Genomic DNA, 8963 nt, shown 5'->3' on the forward strand with positions numbered 1-8963 from the left:
TCTGTTTATGAATTTACTCTCTGCCACCATCTAGCGGCCATTTCTTATAACTGTTCTGTTTATGAATTTACTCTCTGCCACCATCTAGCGGCCATTTCCTATAACTGTTCTCTGTTTATCAATTTACTCTCTGCCACCATCTAGCGGTCATTTCCTAAAACTGTTCTCTGTTTATCAATTTACTCACTGCCACCATCTAGCGGCGATTTCTTATAACTGTTCTGTTTATGAATTTACTCTCTGCCACCATCTAGCGGCCATTTCTTATAACTGTTCTGTTTATGAATTTACTCTCTGCCACCATCTAGCGGCGATTTCTTATAACTGTTCTCTGTTTATGAATTTACTCTCTGCCACCATCTAGCGGCCATTTCCTATAACTGTTCTGTTTATGAATTTACTCTCTGCCACCATCTAGCGGCCATTTCTTATAACTGTTCTGTTTATGAATGTACTCTCTGCCACCATCTAGCGGCCATTTCCTATAACTGTTCTCTGTTGATAAACTTACTCTCTGGCACCATCTAGCGGCCATTTCCTACAACTGCTCTCTATTGATAAACTTACTCGCCACATGTTAATGGTAAATTGCTATGACTGCTGACTGTTGTTAATTTACTCTCTCCTGGGCCGAGTGGTGATTTGTTCTAACTTGCCTGTTTTGTTATTAATTTTCTGTCTACCACCCACCATCCAATGATGGATTGTATTCCCATCCCAGGCCAGACCCTAACAGTTGCTAGGATATTGGACAGAAACCACAATATATTATTTTAATATTGTAAGACTGCGAGGGAAAGATACCTCACTCGAGGAGTATTTCATGAAGAAATCGGGAGGGTATATTAAAACAAACTTTATTACTAACACAGTATAATATATCTTTAACATTACACAAGAAAATAGCTTACAATGACCGCTTAAACAATGCTAATCAATACAGTGACACAATAACCCTTAACCGCTATCTTTACTTCCATTCAAACAATGCAATCATCTCAGATCCCACTCCAGTTTCAAATACCATTAGCAGACACAATCATGCTTGCTTAAGAAAAAAGCAAATTACTGCGGATGCTGGAATCTGAAACGAAAGAGAAAATGCTGGAAAATCTCAGCAGGTCTGGCAGCATCTGTCGGGAGAGAAAAGAGTTAATGTTTGTGGTGGTATGTATTAGGGGCCATGTGGGACTGTGAAGCCGTGATGCTATTGGCTGACAGATCCCGGGTCCTGGTTGGCTGTTGACTCCTGGCTCCGCCCTGAAGGCGGAGTATAAGAACCCGAGCTTCTCCCCGCCGCTTCATTCTGTTGCTGAACTGCTGGGGACAAGTCTCGCTTAATAAAGCCTCATCGACTTCATCACTACTCGTCTCTCTCGTAAGTCATTGTGCGCTACAATTTATTAAGCGAGCTTAAAGGACTATGGAGTTCCGGATCGCCCCGGAATGCCTGCGGATCAGCCCCCACGCAGCGAACTCGGCAGCAGTATTTAAACACTGGCAAGCTTGTTTTGAAGGCTACCTCCGAACGGCCCCCGGCCGGATCACAGAAGACCAGAAAATGCAGGTCCTGCATTCGAGGGTAAGCCCGGAAATTTACCCTCTCATAGAAGACGCAGAGGATTTCCCGACGGCGCTCGCAGCACTGAAGAGCATCTACGTTCGCCCCGTGAACCAGGTCTACGCACGCTACCAACTCGCAACGAGACGGCAAAGTCCCGGAGAATCGCTAGAAGAATTCTACGCCACGCTGCTAATTTTGGGACGGGGCTGCAGCTGCCCGCCGGTGAACGCGATCGAACACACGGACATGCTAATTCGCGATGCGTTTGTGGCAGGTATGAACTCTCCCCAAATCCGCCAAAGACTTTTAGAAAGAGAGTCGCTAGGATCTCAGAGGCACGGGCCATTACAGCTTCCCTAGATGTGGCCTCGCAAAACGCCCGCGCCTACGGCCCCGACCGCGCGGCAGCCCCTTGGGCTCCGTGGACCCCCGTCGCGACAAACCCCCCCCCCTCCCTCACAGGCTTGCGCGGTTAAAGCGCCAGACCATCCCGGGGGGGCCAGCTGCTATTTCTGCGGGCAAGCGAAACACCCCCGGCAGCGCTGCCCGGCCCGCGCAGCTATTTGCAAAAGCTGCGGCAAGAAGGGCCATTACGCGGCTGTGTGCCGGTCCCGGGGGGTCGCCGCAATCCCCGGAGAAGAACGAGCCCAGCACATCCCAAACGCTCCCCAACCCCCCCCAGCGCCCCATGTGCGACCCGCGGGCGCCGCCATTTTGGGTCCCGGGCACCACGAGGGGAGGATGGGCGCCGCCATCTTGTGAATCCCCAGCCACGTGCAATTCATGGGGGCGGCCATTTTGTCCACCCCCGACCGCGTGCGATTCATGGACGCCGCCATCTTGGATGACAACAAAGGACCCCAGCATTGACGGCTCCACGGGGTCCGAAGAAGACGCCGAGACACTACGACCACATCTGGCCTCGGTGACGCTGGATCAATCACGGCCCCGGACGCTCCAGACGATGACAACAACGGTGCTGATCAACGGACACGAGACACCATGCCTGATCGACTCCGGGAGCACCAAAAGTTTCATTCACCCAGACACGGTAAGACGCTGTTTTCTGACCATCCATCCAAGTACGCAAAAGATTTCCCTAGCTGCAGGATCCCACTCCGTAGAGATCAAAGGGTTCTGCATCGCGAACCTAACGGTGCAAGGGAGGGAGTTTAAAAACTATAGGCTCTACGTCCTTCCCCAACTCTGCGCGCCCACATTACTGGGATTAGATTTCCAGTGTAACCTGCAGAGCCTAACATTTCAATTCGGCGGCCCAATACCCCCACTCACTATCTGCGGCCTCGCAACTCTCAAGGTTGAACAGCCTTCCTTGTTTGCAAACCTCACCCCGGATTGCAAACCCGTCGCCACTAGGAGCAGACGGTACAGCGCCCAGGACAGGACATTTATTCGGTCTGAAGTCCAGCGGTTGCTGAAGGAAGGCATAATCCAGGCCAGCAATAGTCCCTGGAGAGCCCAGGTGGTAGTAGTAAAGACCGGGGAGAAGCAAAGGATGGTCATAGACTATAGCCAGACCATCAACAGGTGCACACAGCTAGATGCGTACCCTCTCCCCCGCATATCCGACATGGTAAATCGGATTGCCCAGTCTAAGGTTTTCTCCACCGTGGACCTCAGGTCCGCCTACCACCAGCTCCCCATCCGCCCAGGTGACCGTAAGTACACAGCCTTCGAGGCAGACGGGCGTCTATACCACTTCCTAAGGGTCCCATTTGGTGTCACGAACGGGGTCTCGGTCTTCCAACGGGAGATGGACCGAATGGTTGACCAGCACGGGTTGCAGGCCACGTTCCCGTATCTCAACAACGTAACCATCTGCGGCCACGATCAGCAGGACCACGACACCAACCTCCAAAAATTCCTCCAGACCGCTAACGCCTTGAACCTCACATACAACGAGGAAAAGTGCATTTTTAGCACAAACCGGCTGGCCACCCTGGGATACGTAGTGCGCAATGGGATAATAGGCCCCGACCCCGAATGCATGTGCCCCCTTATGGAATTTCCCCTCCCCCACTGCTCCAAAGCCCTGAAACGTTGCCTAGGGTTCTTTTCATATTACGCCCAGTGGGCCCCCAGTATGCAGACAAGGCCCGCCCGCTAATACAGACCACTACCTGCCCCCTGTCGACAGAGGCTCGCCAGGCCTTCAGCCGCACCAAAGCGGACATCGCAAAGGCCACGATGCGCGCCATCGACGAGTCCCTCCCCTTCCAGGTCGAGAGCGACGCATCCGACGTAGCTCTGGCGGCCACCCTTAACCAAGCGGGCAGACCCGTGGCCTTTTTCTCCCGAACCCTCCACGCCTCCGAAATCCGCCGCTCCTCAGTGGAAAAGGAAGCTCAAGCCATAGTGGAAGCTGTGCGACATTGGAGGCATTACCTGGCCGGCAGGAGATTCAGTTTCCTCACCGACCAACGGTCAGTAGCCTTCATGTTCGATAATGCACAGCGGGGCAAAATTAAAAATGACAAGATCTTAAGGTGGAGGATCGAGCTCTCCACCTTCAACTACGAGATCTTGTACCGTCCCGGAAAGCTGAACGAGCCGTCCGATGCCCTATCCCGCGGCACATGTGCCAACGCACAAATAGACCATCTCCAAGCCCTCCACGAGGACCTCTGCCACCCGGGGGTCACTCGGTTCTACCATTTCATAAAGTCCCGCAACCTCCCCTACTCTGTGGAGGAGGTCCGTACAGTCACCAGGAACTGCCACATCTGCGCGGAGTGCAAACCGCACTTTTTCAGGCCGGATAGAGCGCACCTGATCAAGGCTTCCCGCCCCTTTGAACGCCTCAGTCTGGATTTCAAAGAGCCCCTCCCCTCCACCGACCGCAACGCATACTTCCTGAACGTGGTGGACAAGTACTCCCGTTTCCCCTTCGCCATCCCCTGCCCCGACATGACAGCAGCCACAGTCATTAAAGCCCTAGGCACCATATTCACACTGTTCGGTTGCCCCGCATATATCCATAGCGACAGGGGGTCCTCCTTCATGAGTGACGAGCTGTGCCAGTTCCTGCTCAGCAAGGGCATAGCCTCGAGCAGGATGACCAGCTACAACCCCCGGGGGAACGGGCAAGTAGAGAGGGAGAACGGCACGGTCTGGAAGACCGTCCTACTGGCCCTACGGTCCAGGGATCTCCCAGTTTCCCGGTGGCAAGAGGTCCTCCCGGACGCTCTCCACTCCATCCGGTCGCTACTGTGTACCACCACTAACCAAACGCCTCATGAGCGCCTCCTTGTCTTCCCCAGGAAGTCCTCCTCCGGAACGTCGCTGCCGACCTGGCTGGCGGCCCCAGGACCCATCTTGCTCCGGAAACATGTGCGGGTGCACAAATCGGACCCATTGGTCGAGAGGGTTCACCTTCTCCATGCGAACCCGCAGTACGCCTACGTGGCGTACCCCGACGGCCGACAGGACACGGTCTCCCTGCGGGACCTGGCGCCCGCCGGCAACACACACCCTCCCCGACACCGATCATCCCCTCCCTACCACCGGCGCACCCCGCGACCGCCCCCTTCCCGGGAGGATCGGTCCTCCTCCCGTGCCCGCCCAGGAGTGAAACAGGAACGAACACCGAAACGCTCCCGGAGACGACAACGCACCTGCACCACCACCGGGGCTGAGGCGATCGACGAGGAAGACCAGACCGCCCGCTCGACTCGTGGCATCGGCGTGAGACCAAGAATGTTGTTGGATTGTAACAAAAAAAAATTTTTTTCTCTTACTAATATTGTAAATAGTTTCACAAACCTTGTACATAGCCCAGTGTAGGGCTAAAACTGTAATAACATGCCCGAAACTTTCCTCCCAGGACCAGCCTTGTAAACCCCTACCACCATGCGAACCACCACCCCGCTGGGTTCCTTTTTAACAAGGGGTGAATGTGGTGGTATGTATTAGGGGTCAGGTGGGACTGTGAAGCCGTGATGCTATTGGTTGACAGATCCCGGGTCCTGGTTGGCTGTTGACTCCTAGCTCCGCCCTGAAGGCGGAGTATAAGAACCCGAGCTTCTCCCCGCCGCTTCATTCTGTTGCTGAACTGCTGGGGACAAGTCTCGCTTAATAAAGCCTCATCGACTTCATCACTACTCGTCTCTCTCGTAAGTCATTGTGCGCTACAATGTTTCGAGTCCGATGAGTCTTTGTCAAAGCTAACAGACAGAGAAAGTGGGAAATATTTATACTGTGGAGAGAGAATGCCACAGAAACCCAGGGAAACCGGGTGCTAATGGCCATAGAAACCAAGGGGAATGTGATAATGGCAGTCCCCAGAGAGAACAGAAGATGTGAAAGGCCAAACAGCAGAGAAACTAACATCAGAGGGTGAACTGTAGATGTGGGGGGAGGGGAAGGGGGAAGCTGGGAGGAGAAAGGGTAAGGAAGGGTGGATAAAATGGGAGGGGGGTTAATATATATTAAGAAAGACAAGGAATGAATAAAAGGTAAAAGACAGTTAAAATGAAATGGGATGAAAACAAAGGGGTTGAGGTGGGGCAAAGCTAATCATCTGAATTCGATGTTGAGACCGGAAGGCTGTAGCGTGTCTAACCGGAAGATGAGATGTTGTTCCACCAGTTTGCGTTGAGCTTCACTGGAACATTGCAGCAGTCCAAGGACAGACATGTGGGCATGGGAGCAGGGTCTTGAAACTTTGAAAAATAGTTAAAATATATTCAATTGATCAGAAAGCAGATATCTGACATGTCACAAATATGACATCAGTTTTTCGAGGATAGAGAGATTGTTCACAAGTAGTTATGAATTTATGTGTGAACCATTAACAGCCCAGTAACACCTCAAAGTGGAAGTTTTCCACAAAAGACAGATATGCAAGCTACCAGTGTTAAAATGGCAAGCAACGGGAAGGTCGAGGTCCTGAATGCGCAAAGACGGAAGGTGCTCAGCAAAGCGGGCAGCACGGTAGCATTGTGGATAGCACAATTGCTTCACAGCTCCAGGGTCCCAGGTTCGATTCCGGCTTGGGTCACTGTCTGTGCGGAGTCTGCACATTCTCCCCGTGTGTGCGTGGGTTTCCTCCGGGTGCTCCGGTTTCCTCCCACAGTCCAAAGATGTGCAGGTTAGGTGGATTGGCCATGATAAATTGCCCTTAGTGTCCAAAATTGCCCTTAGTGTTGGGTGGGGTTACTGGGTTATGGGGATAGGGGGGAGGTGTTGACCTTGGGTAGGGTGCTCTTTCCAAGAGCCGGTGCAGACTCGGTGGGCCGAATAGCCTCCTTCTGCACTGTAAATTCTATGATAATCTATGAAAGCGATCACCCAGTCTACGTTTGGTCTTTCCGATATAGAGGAGACCACATTGGGAGCGACAAAGGCAATAGACCAAATTGAAAGAGGTGCAAGTGAAACGCTGCTTAACCTGGAGAAAATGTTTTGGGCCTGGGATGTTAAGCATGGAAGAGGTAAAGGAACAGCTGTTACACCTTCTGCGATTGCATGGGAAAGTGCCATGGGTGATGGAGGAGGTGTTGGGTATGGTGGAGGAGTGGGCAAGTTTATCCCGGAGGGAACAGACTTGGCGGAATGCTGACAGAGGGAGTGAAGGGAAAATGTGTTTGGTGGTGGCATCACACTGGATTTGGCGAAAATGGCGGAAGATTATGCTTTGCACACGGAGGCTGGTGGGATGAAATGTGAGAACGAGGGGGACTCTGTCCTTGTTCTGGGAGGGAGAGGAGGAGACGAGGGCGAGGGAATAAATATTTCCCACTTTCTCTGTCTGTTAGCTTTGACAAAGAGTCATCAGATTCGAAACGTTAGCTGTTTTCTCTCCCTACAGATGCTGCCAAACCTGCTGAGATTTTCCAGCATTTTCTCTTTCACGCTTGCTTAAGAAATGTTCTTTGAGACTGTTTTGAGAGATAGACCTGAATCCTGTCAGGACAATGCAGGATCTCCAGCTGAAGTCTTCAGAAACTGTCTTCATGGGTTGACATCCAGACCAACTGAACAATCTGCTTCTCTGCTAAAATGCCTGGTATTCTAGCTCCTCCATTAGTTACATCATCTTACTAACTCAACACAAAGACCTCTAATTAAATAATCCACAGAATCTCCTTCATCCAAACAAAAATCCATTCTCCCATGTCTTCACAGTGATTCAATTGCACTTCTGGCTCCCAACCTTTCAAACCAGGATTCTTTTAAACCATGACTGCAGCAGTCGCACACACTAACCCAGGCTTTTAACCCTTACTGCACCAAATACATATTGTTGTGTTTGGTCTTCTATGTTTTGCAAAGGAATCCACCAAATACCTTGACTTAGCCAAACCAAGATCTTCATTGAATCACATGTGGTAAGATAGCGATCTGTTACAGAGCAAGTATCGTGGAGTTTCCTTGTATTCCTCTGGAACTACATCTAGCACGTCTGTTCACCTGTATGTCTTACTACCAACTCCTACAACTATCTGGTGATGGCTGGATGTGTCCCCACTTATATAGGAGTCCCTGGTCACATGACCACGGTCTTGAGACCGCATGGTGTGTCTGCACCGCCCCCTACTGGTTGAAAGTCGCACACCATCCAGCTATGATATTGCTTACAGGCATATCACCACATCCCCTTCTTCAGAAAACATTAAGATGTGTTTACAAGCAACATTGATCTTTTATCTTTATACAATCATGATATTTGTCTAACAATGTGAATGAGTTTTACTCGGGTGTCCATAAACATGATATGCCTAGCCAGTATCCGTCACTTTTGTACAGGTCATTGTGCCTTCCTCACGGGATCACCTCTGTGATCATTCAAGCTGTTGCCAGCCTCTTCGAACTTTACGTGCTAGCCTCTTGTTTCTTTTCTTCCATGCTGTGTGCCTTTGGAAGGCCTGTGCCTATGACTGCCACACTTGTGTCACCAACCTCTTTCTTTTGCGCTTCCCGGAATGATGCTCTTTGTTACGTCTCGTTATCTCCATTGTTGGTTTGTTAGTGGGATGAGCTGACATTATTTTGAGGAGATGATGATGCAATTTCATGTGTTTCTTGCTCTTGTGTTTTGGTTCAGCAGTCTCTGGTGTGGTGCTGGTTTGAATACACTGTAATATCTTGGAGGAATCTGAGGTGTTCAGCTGACCTGCCATCTTCTGGGACTTATAGTTGCTGGACTAAATTCAGGAATTCACATGAATCTGCTCCTAGGACGGAGTCAATGTCCATGTCTACAATATTAAACAGTAACGCGTGCTCCTTGCCTGCCATGGATAACACCAGTTCTCAGACACTGAAGGTCTCCATTGTTCCTGTTCCGAAGTCCACCGGCAGCCCTGGCCGATCAGCGACTTTCCGCTGCACGTTCAGCTTTTGCAGAGCAGACCGACTCACGAGGTTGACTTTTTTG

Source organism: Scyliorhinus torazame, chromosome 7, assembly GCF_047496885.1.
Source record: "Scyliorhinus torazame isolate Kashiwa2021f chromosome 7, sScyTor2.1, whole genome shotgun sequence".
Lineage (NCBI taxonomy): Eukaryota > Metazoa > Chordata > Chondrichthyes > Carcharhiniformes > Scyliorhinidae > Scyliorhinus > Scyliorhinus torazame.